A 14,070-nucleotide genomic window follows, 5' to 3' on the forward strand; every position below is an offset into this window, starting at 1 on the left:
GGGTGATGGGGTCCTCGGGGGCTCCCCGCACGCGCCTCTTCCGCTTTCCGCAACCTTGGCCCTTTGGGATTTGAGCCCTGCAGGATAACAGAGCAAGGTCAGCATCTTCCTGAAGCCTCGAGGCACTGGAGACCCCTAGAGGCAGAAGGCTGTGTTACAAGCCCCCGGCCTTGAGGCGCAGGCGAGGTTCTTGCCTGGAGGATGCTGAGGAGTGGCTGGAACCTTTGTTAAAACACTTACCTGTAAGTACAGTCCTGGCAAGCTCCAAAGGGACAACGGAGGACGAGTACGTGTGTGTGTGTGTGTGTGTGTGTGTGTGTGTGTGTGTGTGTGTGTGTGTGTGTGTGTGTGTGTGTGTGTGTGTGTGTGTGTGTGTGTGTGTGTGTGTGTGTGTGTGTGTGTGTGTGTGTTAGAAGCAATACTTTGGTCCTTCCGCCTTCCCTCCCTCCCTGCCCCACCACCTCCATCAAAATATCTTTTCCTCAGGGCCCTTGACACCTCTCAGTAACCTGATCAACTAATTTGTGCTGGAGTATTAATGACTAATAATGATTTAATGTTCTGCCCTCTCAATTAACACTTGAGCATTTCGAAAGAGAAATTCACAGATTTTAACCCAAGCAGGAGACTGGTGTTTTTCCCTTTTGAGAGGAACTGTAGGCCCCTCAAAAGGGACCGTACCGACAGCTCCCTATTCAGTACATTTGCTGCATCACTCCTGATCTTAGCAAGGTTTGGAGGCATTATGCAGGGACTCAAGCAGAATTTCCCAAAGGCTTGCTCTAATCCACAGTCCTTAAAAACAGTGCCTTGTGCTGGTGGTGGGAGAACATAAGACACCTCATCTCCTCCTCTTCCTCCTCCAAAGCTAAATGGGGATTTATTTGACTGAGAGAAACCCAAGGCAACTGAGCCCATGACAACACCCCTATAACCTTTGTTAAGAAACCTGCAGTGCAAGAATTGGCCTAGATGCCCACTGATACCTCAGTACCATGTTTGTAGAAGTTTAATGTGCTTTCAGTTACAGATGAGATGACCTAGTCATGGGGAGAATAGGCTCAGGGACTACTAACTTGGATTCAGGTCATTGGCAAGCTCTGCCATGTACTAGCTATGTGACCGTGACAAGTTGCTTGCCAAGTTACTATGTAAGCCTCAGTTTCCACATCCGTAAAATGGGTGTATTCTGTACTCATATCATGGGATAGTTTTGAGTATGAAATGAAATAATGCAGAATTAGCACTTCTTATAATGTCTGGTACATACAGAGTGCTCAATAAGTGAGAGTTCTTTTTCTTTATCATCTTATTTTTTTAATTTTAATTATTTTTGCACTATCCCAAATTTTCAGTGCAGGACAGCATACATATGAGGGAGGGAGGTATTTATTTATTTATTTATTTATCTATCTATCTATCTATTTATCTATTTATCTATTTATCTATTTATTTATTTTGCGGTACGAGGGCGTCTCACTGTTGTGGCCTCTCCCGTTGCGGAGCACAGGCTCCGGACGCACAGGCCCAGTGGCCATGGCTCACGGGCCCAGCCACTCCGCGGCATGTGGGATCTTCCCGGACCGGCGCACGAACCCGTGTCCCCTGCATCGGCAGGTAGACTCCCAACCACTGCGTCACCAGGAAAGCCCCATATGAGGTATTTATTACTTAAAGCAGGTGTAGCAACCCAGCCTCTTAGGTGTGGTTGGCTTGATAATGAACTAGATTTCTCTCCAGGTGACAGCACTGTATGAGATTTTTTTTCCTCTGCTTGGTTTCTTTAAATGTACCTCAAAAAGGCAGTGAGTGAGGGCTTCCCTGGTGGCGCAATGGTTGAGAGTCCGCCTGCCGATGCAAGGGACATGGGTTCGTGCCCCGGTCTGGGAAGATCCCACATGCCGCGGAGCAGCTTGGCCCGTGAGCCATGGTCGCTGAGCCTGCGCGTCCGGAGCCTGTGCTCCGCAATGGGAGAGGCCACAGCAGTAAGAGGCCCACGTACTGCAAAAAAAAAAAAAAAAAAATGCAGTGAGTGAAATGGATTTAGCAATGACTTAAAAAGACTTAATGCATTTTGGAAAGAAAAGAAAAGCCACAACAAAAACTGGTTTGTTTTTGTGATATATGGTTCATGTGATATGACAAAAATCCATTTTTATGCTTAGGAAAATTGGCTAATTTTAAAACAGTTGACACATGCCATATGCATATAGAGTCATGATAGATTTTGCTCAGGCAAACAACAGAAGAATACAGGGCCAGTGACAGCTCTGTTAGGGCTTTAGTTATTTAAATTCTTATTTAGTGGCAGACCTGCTCCTCATAGGAGAGCAAAGTGAAATGGAAAATGGACTCACTGTGGCCTCAGGTGCTGGATATTTGATCATAAAAATATCAATGACTGAGCCTGGGACACAGACACTGTGTTGTCATGAAATGAGTGAGAAGAGACTGAGGCATCTACCAGTATAGCAAGCTTTATGTGCAAGAATGTGGACAGTTTATTATAAAGATATTATCTGGATAAGAGAGGAGAATAGTGCAAACGACACTGAAATGTTGAGCCACCCTGATTTGGGGCAACTCCTGAGCTTTGCCTGCTCAGTTTTCCCATTGGACACGTGGATGATTTTTAGACTTCAAATATTACTTATAATGTCCTTTAGGATCCTCTGGCTTATAGCTCTGCATAAATAACACTGAACGGGGAATTCCACATGTTTTCAGTTACTGCTAGTTAGGACAAAGAGACTACATGTGAAAATAAATTGCTATAAAAGTTGCACATGAAATAAGGAGTGATTACGAAAAGTTTAAGACAGAGATAAGCCCTCTATTGTCCTGATGTCCCTCCGGTAGATTCTTCCCACGTTCACACCTGTGTAGGTCAGCCAGATACCTGGCCCCATTTATAGCCTCATAATATGCCTTCTATTTGACTCAAAAAAAAAAAATTTTTATTTTATTTTATTTCATGGGAATATTTAATTAGTGACTGCAGAGGAAAAACGCTGAACAGCTCAGAGAAGGTTTATGGTTCAGGTCTGCAGGACTCGGCAATTTGACATTCTAATCCTGTTATTTCTCACCTTAAACTGAACAGAGTCAGCAGGGTTTTTTTGGTTTTTTTCCCCTCCCCCTAATCCATCTCGCTATTAGGTTTCCTCTCCCCTTGCTTCCCACTCTCATCCTTTGCTTCATTTGCCTTCTTTGTCCTGTTTCCTACTGCATTTTTTCCCCAGGATGTCAAAAACAAACCAAAAAACATCTTCATTTGTGACTGAGCCATGTAAGAGAGAAATTAATTCTTCCTCTCCCTACTTTAATTCCTGGAAGGAGCCCCCCACCCCCGTATCCTCTGTGAACTCGACTACTAAGGTGACTGCGGCCAAGGCCCTACAATGATTGCAGGCAAGAGGCTAAGTGTCCTCAGTTTCCTTCTTAATTATAGACTGTAAACACCTTGAAGGCAGGGTCTGAGTCATCTTTGTCATTGTATCCCCAGCTCCTTGGCACAATACCTAGCACAGGGAAAACTTTTACTGTTTATGCAATTAAACCAACAAACAAACCTCACTATTTATACACTTTTCATTAAGATAGGGGCTTCTGGGAAGTTAACATGTATTCTTCCTATTAAGGAAATTTAGTATTCAGATTTCAAATGTATAGAATTCCAAAATTAGGGAAGTGTTTTCTTTAAGGCCACGGTTCTCGAAATTTAATGTGCACCTGGGGAACTTGTTAAAATGCAAAATCTTCAGCCCTGACTTCAGAGTCTGATTCTGTAGGTCTTGTGTGAAATTCAGAAAACTGCATTTTAACAAGCAGGTAATATAGAGACCACACTTTGAGAAACACCATTTTAAGTCAATCCAAATGAAATGTTACCCAACTTGGTTTGGTAGAACTTTAATGTCCCTTCAGTAGTTAATGGGTGTCATGAAGAATAAAAGTGTCTGTGCTTGGAAAAGTTGGGGAACAGGGTACTTTCCCCTCTTACACCCATCCCCTCATACACAATTGTAGGTTTACAATACGTGTAGCATGTTAGAAGATCTGAAAAGTTCTGCAATAAAGAAATCGTTTCAACTTTGTTTAACCAAATATTTCCAATATGCCTGGACCTTGAAACTTTTATTTATTTAAATTTAATTTGTTGCTGAACTTAATATGTTGCTTAATTTGATATGGAAAACATTGCCATAAGGGAGTGAGCAACACCTACTGGAAAAAGGTGATATTGCAGCCCAGATCTACTACTAATTAAATTGCCCAAGGAGAGAATGAACAAAGTGAGTGCGGAGTTGGGGGAATCACTAACCGTGGGGATATCTTATAGTCTGGAGATGTGTTTGGTATAATAGCCACCATTTGTTAAGCATTTGCTGTTTCCCAGGCATGACTCTACATTTTTTTGGTAATATGTACTAACTCATTTATTTCTCAGAACAAGCCATAAGTCAGACACTTTTATTATTCCCATTCACTGAAAATGAAATTGATATTCTGAGAGGCTAATAATTTGCTCAAGATCGCAGAGTTAGGAAGTGATGCAGTGGGATTTGAACCCAGACAGTCTGCCTCTAGAGCCTACCCTGTTAACTGCTCTATCAGCCTCTCCTTCAGTAGTGAGGCTCTGGAAATTTATGCCCGGGAGGAATGACAGCTCCAGCAGACATAACCTGTTCAGGAGCCATGCTACCTCAGTGCCTGAGGATTCTCTCCTATACATGAGGACCTGGGATCATTGCCCCTTATTCATCAGAGAATTTATTATAATGACCACCTGAACCTCTGAAAGATTTTGCTGTAATTAAAGACAGAATGTGCTTAGCAAAACAACCTGACAAAGATGATTCATGGACAGCAATTAGGTGCAGAATTCTGTGCCTACCAAATCCCAAACTGAGTTGAAGATCTGACCATCCTGCTGACACCTTGGTATGGAGTGCAGTAGTCTGGCCCTTGTCTTTCTACTCCACTCTCAACTCCCTCATTGTTCCTGAGCATGGGAGGTATCCCTGAAGGACCAAGCTGGGCTGGATGACACAATTCCAATGTTGGCTTTTGGCAAGTTACTTCACCTCCTTGGCCCTTGGTTTTCTAATCTTAATAGAAAGAGAGGAGAAGAGAGACAAATGATACCTACATTATTATAAGAAATAAATTTGCGTATATATATATATATATATATACACACACACACACATACATATATATACACAAATATATATGCATACACATATCATATATATATACACTGTATATATACATATATACATACATTGTGTGTGTATATGTATATGTACACATATATGTATATATACACATATATACAGTGCTTATGCACAGGGAAGGTGTTCAGCTTCTTGTTCCTGTAATATTAGGGCCTGGGGATGACATGCTACAGTAGGAGACCTTTGAGAAAAGGTCAGTACCTTCAAAGGTGTTAATGTGGACGTAATGGGAAGTCAAAGTTATAACCCTGGGAAGTGTGAAGGAACTGAGGAGTGAGAGGGAATTGGCTTCAAGATCCTGGCTCTGTTCTAAAACGCATGTGAGATGTGGGTCACTGGGACTTACAAGCCAACCAGGACTCCTGGTTACTGCAATTTCCTCCTTTGTAAAAATATGGATAATATTAGTTATAGGCATATTTCACTAGGGATCTCTGTATCTTCTTCATTAATGAATGCTGAAGTGTCACATGACAGTGAGGAAGAATTTTCCAACCCTGATTCCCAGAGAATTAATGTGTTCTAAGCATCACTTTACACACCCTACAAACATAAACTATAGAAGCTGCCTCTTTTAAGATCAGGAAGCTGAGATTTAGACAAGTTTGTTATTAGCCTGAGGTCATGTAAGTGGGAGAGGCAGAGTCTGAACCCAAGTCAGGTCTGTCTAACCCAAATCCCTGATTCTTCCCCTCCACCACTTGGAGAAGGTAGGGGAGGAAAGAAAGCAGGGGAGACATCTGTGGACTGGCTCTCCAATCATGGGCGCTTAGAAAGAGCTGCTCAAAATCATCTCAGGATCTTTGGGAAATAAACCTACCCAGCACCCCTCTTATACCCCAAATTCTCTGACTTCCTAAGTCAGCTGTTTCCTGCTGTTATTCTGTACCCATCTCTTAACACAAAATGCTTATGGTGCCTCCAGGCTGACCATCAGCCACCAGCCCCAGAAGCCCAAAGAGATATCTGGTCTTAGTCCTTGGCTACTTCAAAGGTCTCCCTTTCTGAACTTGTTCCTCTGGACTCTGAACCCTGTGACTGTTATGAGGTTTAGTGGAAAGTTCTTTCTTTCCAACCTTAGCACATACACCCACTGAAATGAGTTCTCATGCAATTTTCCTTTGGGTCAGGCCTCATGAATCCTGAGCACAGGGTCAGGAACAGAGCAGAGACAGGGCAGTCCATCCCCTGGGGCTTCACATAAAGCCTGGATGATCAGCTGGTGAGAAGGAGGAGGAAAAGGCGAGGAGTTTAACCAAAGTGGACCTTCTGGAGGCTTTCCTAACCACTCCCACGTGTAGAGTCCTGCTCTTCTACTCATAAGGAGTAAAATTTCTGTTTCACTTATTTCTTCATACAGTAAGTGTTTAAGATCATGACCTCTGACAACTAAGTTGGCTATGGATTTATCATTGTTGGCTGAAGCTGAGCAGTGCATACAGAGGGGTTCATAACATGATTCTTTCTACTTTTATATATGTTTGGAAAAGTTCTGTAATTAAAAGGATAAAAAAAGTTATGGATTCTGGGGTGAAAGAGTCTTGAGCTGAAATTCTAACCCAACAACCAACAACCCAACAACTTTCCTGCTGTGTTATCTGGGGCCAGTGATTTAAATTTTCTGAGCCTTTGTTTTCTTATCAATATAATGGAGTTAATATCTATCTAAAAGGAGCATTGTGGAAACTAAACAAAATAAATAATGAGCTTAGCACAGTGACAAGTCCAAAATAAGTGCTCAATAAATAGCAACTATCAATGTTGTTGTTATTATTGTTTATCTTTGTTGTTAGTGATATTCTGTGAGTTCCTTATAGCAAGTACTGTAACTCATTGTTTCATTTATTTATTTATTTATATTTAAAAAAATTTTACTTTATACTGGAGTTTAGTTGATTTACAATGTTGTGTTAGTTTCAAATGTACAGCCAAGTGATTCAGTTATACATATATTTATATATATTTATTTATTCTTTACAGATTCTTTTCCCATTTAGGTTATTACAGACTTACAGAATATTGAGTAGAGTTCCCTGTGTTATACAGTAGGTCCTTGTTGCTTATCTATTTTATATAGAATAGTGTGTCTATGTTAATGCCAAACTCCTAATTTATCCCTCCCCCCAACCCTTCTCCTTTGGTAACCATGAGTTTGTTTTCTAAGTCTGTGAGTCTGTTTCTGTTTTGTATATAAGTTCATTTGTATCATTTTTTTAGATTCCACAAATAAATGATATCATATGATATTTATCTTTCTCTGACTTACTTCACTTAGTATGATAATCTCTAGGTCCATCCATGTTGCTGCAAATGGCATGATTTCATTCTTTTTTGTGGCTGAGTAATATTCCATTGTATATATATACCACATCTTTATCCATTCATCTGTTGATGGACATTTAGGTTGCTTCCATGTCTTGGCTATTGTAAATAGTACAATGAATATCGGGGTGCATGTATCTTTCTGAGGTATGGCCTTCTCCAGATACATGCCCAAGAGTGGGGTTTCTCTATCGTATGGTAACTCTATTTTTAGTTTTTTAAGGAACCTCCATACTGTTCTCCATAGTGTTTGTGCAAATTTACATTCCCACCAACGGTGTAGGAAGGTTTCCTTTTCTCCACACCCTCTCCAGCATTTATTGTTTGTAGACTTTTGTTTTTTATGGCATCTTTATTGGAGTATAATTGCGTTACAATGTTGTGTTAGTTGCTGCTGTATGACAAAGTGAATCAGATATATGCATACATAAATCCCTATATCCCCACCCTCTTGCGCCTACCTCCCACCCTCCCTATCCCACCCCTCTAGGTGGTCACAAAGCACCGAGCTGATCTCCCTGTGCTCTGCGGCTGCTTCCCACTAGCTATCTGCCTTACGTTTGGTCGTGTCTATATGTCCATGCTATACTGTCACTTCGTACCAGCTTATCTTCCCCCTCCCCGTGTCCTCAAGTCCATTCTCTACATCTGCATCTTTATTCCTGTCCTGCCCCTAGGTTCATCAGAACCATGTTTTTTTAGATTCTATATATTTGTGTTAGCATATGGTATTTGTTTTTCTGACTTATTTCACTTTGTGAGACAGACTCTAGGTCCATCTACCTCACTACAAATAACTCAATTTCCTTTCCTTTTATGGCTGAGTAATATTCCATTGCATACATGTGCCACATCTTCTTTATCCATTCATCTGTCGGCGGACGCTTAGGTTGCTTCCATGTCCTGGCTATTGTAAATAGAGCTGCAATGAACATTGTGGTACATGACTCTTTTTGAATTATGGTTTTCTCAGGGTATTTGCCCAGTAGTGGGATTGCTGAGTCATATGGTAGTTCTATTTGTAGTTTTTTAAGGAACCTCCATACTGTTCTCCATAGTGGCTGTATCAATTTACATTCCCACCAACAGAGCAAGAGGGTTCCCTTTTCTCCACACCCTCTCCAGCACTTATTGTTTGTAGATGTTTTGATAATGGCCATTCTGACTGGTGTAAGGTGATACCTCATTGTAGTTTTGATTTGTATTTCTCTAATGATTAGTGATGTTGAGCATTCTTTCATGTGTTTGTTGGCAATCTGTATATCCTCTTTGGAGAACTGTCTATTTAGGTCTTTTGCCCATTTTTGGATTGGGTTGTTTGTTTTTTTGATATTGAGCTGCATGAGCTGCTTGTATATTTTGGAGATTAATCCTCTGTCAGTTGCTTCGTTGGCAAATATTTTCTCCCATTCTTAGGGTTGTCTTTTTGCTTTGTTTATGGTTTCCTTTGCTGAGCAAAAGCTTTTAAATTTCATTAGGTCCCATTTGTTTATTTTTGTTTTTATTTCCATTTCTCTAGGAGGTGGGTCAAAAAGGATCTTGCTGTGATTTATGTCATAGAGTGTTCTGCCTATGTTTTCCTCTAAGAGTTTTATAGTGTCTGGCCTTACATTTAGGTCTTTAATATATTTTGATTTTATTTTTGTGTATGGTGTTAGGAAGTGTTCTAATGTTCTTTTACATGTAGCTGTCCAGTTTTCCCAGCATCACTTATTTAAGAGGCTGTCTTTTCTCCATTGTATATCCGTGCACTTTGATAAAGCTTACCTCCTTTATCAAAGATAAGGTGACCATATGTGCATGGGTGTCTCTCTGGGCTTTCTACCCTGTTCCATTGATCTACATTTCTGTTTTTGTGCCAGTACCATACTGTCTTGATTACTGTACCTTTGTAGTATAGTCTGAAGTCAGGTAGCCTGATTCCTCCAGCTGCATTTTTCTTTCCCAAGCTTGCTTTGGCTATTCAGGGTCTTTTGTGTTTCCATACAAATTGTGAAATTTTTTGTTCCAGTTCTGTGAAAAATGCCATTGGTAGTTTGATAGGGATTGCACTGAATCTGTAGATTGCTTTGGGTAGTATAGTCATTTTCACAATGTTGTTTCTTCCAGTCCAAGAACATGGTATGTCTCTCCATCTGTTTGTATCATCTTTAATTTCTTTCATTGGTGTCTTATAGTTTTCTGCATACAGGTCTTTTATCTCCCTAGGTAGGTTTATTCCTAGGTATTTTATTCTTTTTGTTGCAGTGGTAAATGGGAGTGTTTCCTTAATTTCTCTTTCAGAATTTTCATCATTAGTGTATAGGAATGCAAGAGATTTCTGTGCATTAATTTTGTATCCTGCTACTTTACCAAATTCATTGATTAGCTCTAGTAGTTTCCTGGTAGCATCTTTAGGATTCTCTATGTATAGTATCATGTCATCTGCAAACAGTGACAGCTTTCCTTCTTCTTTTCCAATTTGGATTCCTTTTATTTCTTTTTCTTCTCTGATTGCTGTGGCTAAAACTTCCAGAACTCTGTTGAATAATAGTGGTGAGAGTGGGCAACCTTGTCTAGTTCCTGATCTTAGAGGAAATGGTTTCAGTTTTTCACCATTGAGAATGATGTTGGCTGTGTGTTTGTTATATATGGGTTTATTATGTTGAGGTAAATTCCCTCTGTGCCTACGTTCTGGAGGGTTTTTATCATAAATCGGTGTTGAATTTTGTCGAAAGCTTTTTCTGCATGTACTGAGACTATCATGTAGTTTTTATTCTTCAGTTTGTTAATGTGGTGTATCACATTGATTGATTTGCATATATTGATGAATCTTTGCATTCCTGGGATAAACCCCACTTGATCATGGTGTATGACCCTTTTAATGTGCTATTGGATTCTGTTTGCTAGTGTTTTGTTGAGGATATTTTCATTTATGTTCATCGGTGATATTGGTCTGTTGTTTTGTTTTTTGTGTGACATCTTTGTCTGGTTTTTGTATCAGGGTGATGGTGGTCTCGTAGAATGAGTATGGGATTTTTCCTCCCTCTGCTATATTTTGGAAGAGTTTGAGAAGGATAGGTGTTAGCTCTCCTCTAAATGATTGATAGAATTCGCCTGTGAAGCCATCTGGTCCTGGGCTTTTGTTTGTTGGAAGATTTTTAATCATAGTTTCCATTTCAGTGCTTGTGGTTAGTCTGTTCATATTTTCTGTTTCTTCGTGGTTCAGTCTCGAAAGGTTGTACTTTTCTAAGAATTTGTCCGTTTCTTCCAGGTTGTCCAATTTATTGGCATATAATAGTAGTAGAGACTACTACTGCTTGTAGTAGTCTCTCATGATCCTTTGCATTTCTGCAGTGTCAGTTGTTACTTCTCCTTTTTCATTTCTATTTCTGTTGATTTGAGTTTTCTCCCTTTTTTCCCTGATGCGTCTGGCTAATGGTTTATCAATTTTGTTTATCTTCTCAAAGAACCAGCTTTTAGTTTTATTGACCTTTGCTCTTGTTTCCTTCATTTCTTTTTCATTGATTTCTGATCTGATCTTTATGATTTCTTTCCTTCTGCTAACTTTGGTGGGGTTTTTTTTTGTTGTTGTTGTTGTTCTTTCTCTAATTGCTTTAGGTGTAAGATTAGGTTGTTTGTTTGAGTTTTTTCTTGTTTCCTGAGGTAGAATTGTATTGCTATAAACTTCCCTCTTAGAACTGCTTTTGCTGCATCCCATAGGTTTTGGGTTGTCATGTATTCATTGTCATTTGTTTCTAGGTATTTTTTGATCTCCTCTTTGATTTCTTCAGTGATCTCTTGGTTATTTAGTAGCATATTGTTTAGCCTCGATGTGTTTGTATTTTTTACAGTTTTTTTCCTGTAGTTGATATCTAGTTTCATAGTGTTGTTGTCAGAAAAGACACTTGATAGGATTTCAACTTTCTTAAATTTACCAAGGCTTTATATGTGACCCAAGATATGATCTGTCTTGGAGAATGTTCCATGAGCACTTGAGAAGAAGTTGTATTCTGTTGTTTTTGGATGCAGTGTCCTATAAATTTCAAATAAGTCCATGTGGTCTAATGTGTCATTTAAAGCTTGTGTTTCCTTATTTATTTTCATTTTGGATGATCTGTCCATTGGTGAAAGTGGGGTGTTAAAGTCCCCTGTTTGTAGACTTTTTGATCATGGCCATTCTGACTGGAGTGAGGTGATACCTCATTGTAGTTTTGATCTGTATTTCTCTAATAATTAACGATGTTGAGCATATTTTCATGTGCTTTTTGGCCGTCTGTATAACTTCTTTGGAGAAATGTTTATTTAGATCTTCTGCCTCTTTTTCAATGGAGTTTTTTGTTTTTTTGTTATTCAGCTGTATGAGCTGTTTGTGAATTTTGTAAATTAATCCCTTGTTGGTTTCATGGTTTGCAAATATTTTCTCCCATTCTGTGGGTTGTGTTTTCATTTTGTTTATTGTTTCCTTTGGTGTGCAAAAGCTTTTAGGTTTAATTAGGTCCAATTTTTTGTTTTTGTTTTTATTTTCTTTACTCTAGGAGGTGGATCCAAAAAGGTATTGCTGCACTTTATGTCAGAATGTTCTGCCTATGTTTTCCTCAAAGAGTTTTATAGTATCTCGTCTTACATTTAGGTCTTTAATCCAGTTAGAGTTTATTTTGGTATATGGTGTTAGAGAATGTTCTAATTTAATTCTTTTACATGTAGCTGTCCAACTTTCCCAACACCACTTGCTGAAGAGACTTTTCCCCATTGTATATTTTTGCCTCGTTAGTTGAAGATCAATTGACCATAGGTGTGTGGTTTTATTTCTGGGCTTTCTATACTGTTCCATTGATCTGTTTCTGTTTTTGTGCCAGTACAATACTGTTGTTTTTTTTTTTAAGATGTTGGGGGTAGGAGTTTATTAATTAATTAATTTATTTTTGCTGTGTTGGGTCTTTGTTTCTGTGCGAGGGCTTTCTCTAGTTGTGGCAAGCGGGGGCCACTCTTCATTGTGGTACGCGGGCCTCTCACTATCGCAGCCTCTCTTGTTGCGGAGCACAGGCTCCAGATGCGCAGGCTCAGTAGTTGTGGCTCACGGGCCTAGTTGCTCCATGGCATGTGGGATCCTCCTAGACCAGGGCTCGAACCCGTGTCCCCTGCATTAGCAGGCAGATTCTCAACCACTGCGCCACCAGGGAAGCCCTACAATACTGTTTTGATTACTGCAGCTTTGCAGTATAGTCTGAATTCAGGGAGCCTGATTCCTCCAGCTCTGTTTTTCTTTCTCAGGATTGCTTTGGCTATCTGGGGTCCTTTGTGTTTCCATACAAATTTAAAAATTTTTTGTTTTAGTTCTGTGAAAAATGCCATTGGTAATTTGAAAAGGATTGCATTGAATCTGTAGATTGCCTTGGGTAGTGTAGTCATTTTCACAATATTGATTATTCCAGTCCAAGAACATGGCATATCTTTCCATCTGTTTGTGTCATGTTTGATTTCTTTCATCAGTGTCTTATAGTTTTTGGAGTCTTTTCCTCCTTAGGTAGGTTTATTCCTAGGTATTTTATTCTTTTTGATGTGATGGTAAATGGGATTGCTTCCTTAATTTCTCTTTCTGATTTTCATTGTTGGCATATAGAAATGCAACAGATTTCTGTGTATTAACACAGTAAAGTTGTATCCTACAACTTTACTGAATTCACTGATGAGCTCTAGTAGTTTTCTGGTAGCATCTTTAGGATTTTCTGTGTATAGTATCGTGTCATCTGCAAACAGTGACGGTTTTACTTCTTTTCTAATTTGGATTCCTTTTATTTCTTTTTCTTCTCTGATTGCTGTGGCTAGGACTTCCAAAACTATGTTGAATAAAAGTGGTGAAAGTGGATATCCTTGTCTTGTTCCTGATCTTAGATGAGGTGCTTTCAGGTTTTCGCCATTGAGTATGATGTTAGCCTTGAGTTTTTCATATATGGCCTGTATTATGTTGAGGTGCATGCCCTCTGTGCCCACTCTCTGGAGAGTTTTTATCATAAATGGATGTTGAATTTTGTCAAAACCTTTTTCTGCATCTACTGAGATAATCGTATGCTTTTTACTCTTCCGTTTGTTAATGTGGTATAGCATACTGTTTGATTTGTGGACATTGAAAAATCCTTGCATCCCTGGGAGATCGCACCTGTTGATGGTGTATGATCCTTTAGTTTCATATTCATTCTATCTAACTCAATTTCAAGCTCATACAGTGAGAATATATCAAATATTTATTGTTTCTCCAAGGTGCCAGGCTCTTTCTAGGAGCTAGAGATATAGCAATGAACCAAGTAGACAAGAATTAAAATCCCTACCCTTATGGAGCTTACATTCTTGTAGGAGAGAGAGAAAAAAAACAAAAATCATAATAAATTAGTGAGTTTATTTTTTGTTAGAAATCAGTAAGTGCTATGGGCAAAACTATAGCAGGGGAGATTGGTGCAGTAGAGGAGGGTTGCTAGATTAAATGGGGTAGTCAGGGTAGGGCTCAGTGAAGAGGTAGCATTTGAGCAAA

Source organism: Mesoplodon bidens, assembly GCF_964165515.1.
Source record: "Mesoplodon bidens genome assembly, chromosome: 2".
In the NCBI taxonomy this organism is placed as follows: domain Eukaryota; kingdom Metazoa; phylum Chordata; class Mammalia; order Artiodactyla; family Ziphiidae; genus Mesoplodon; species Mesoplodon bidens.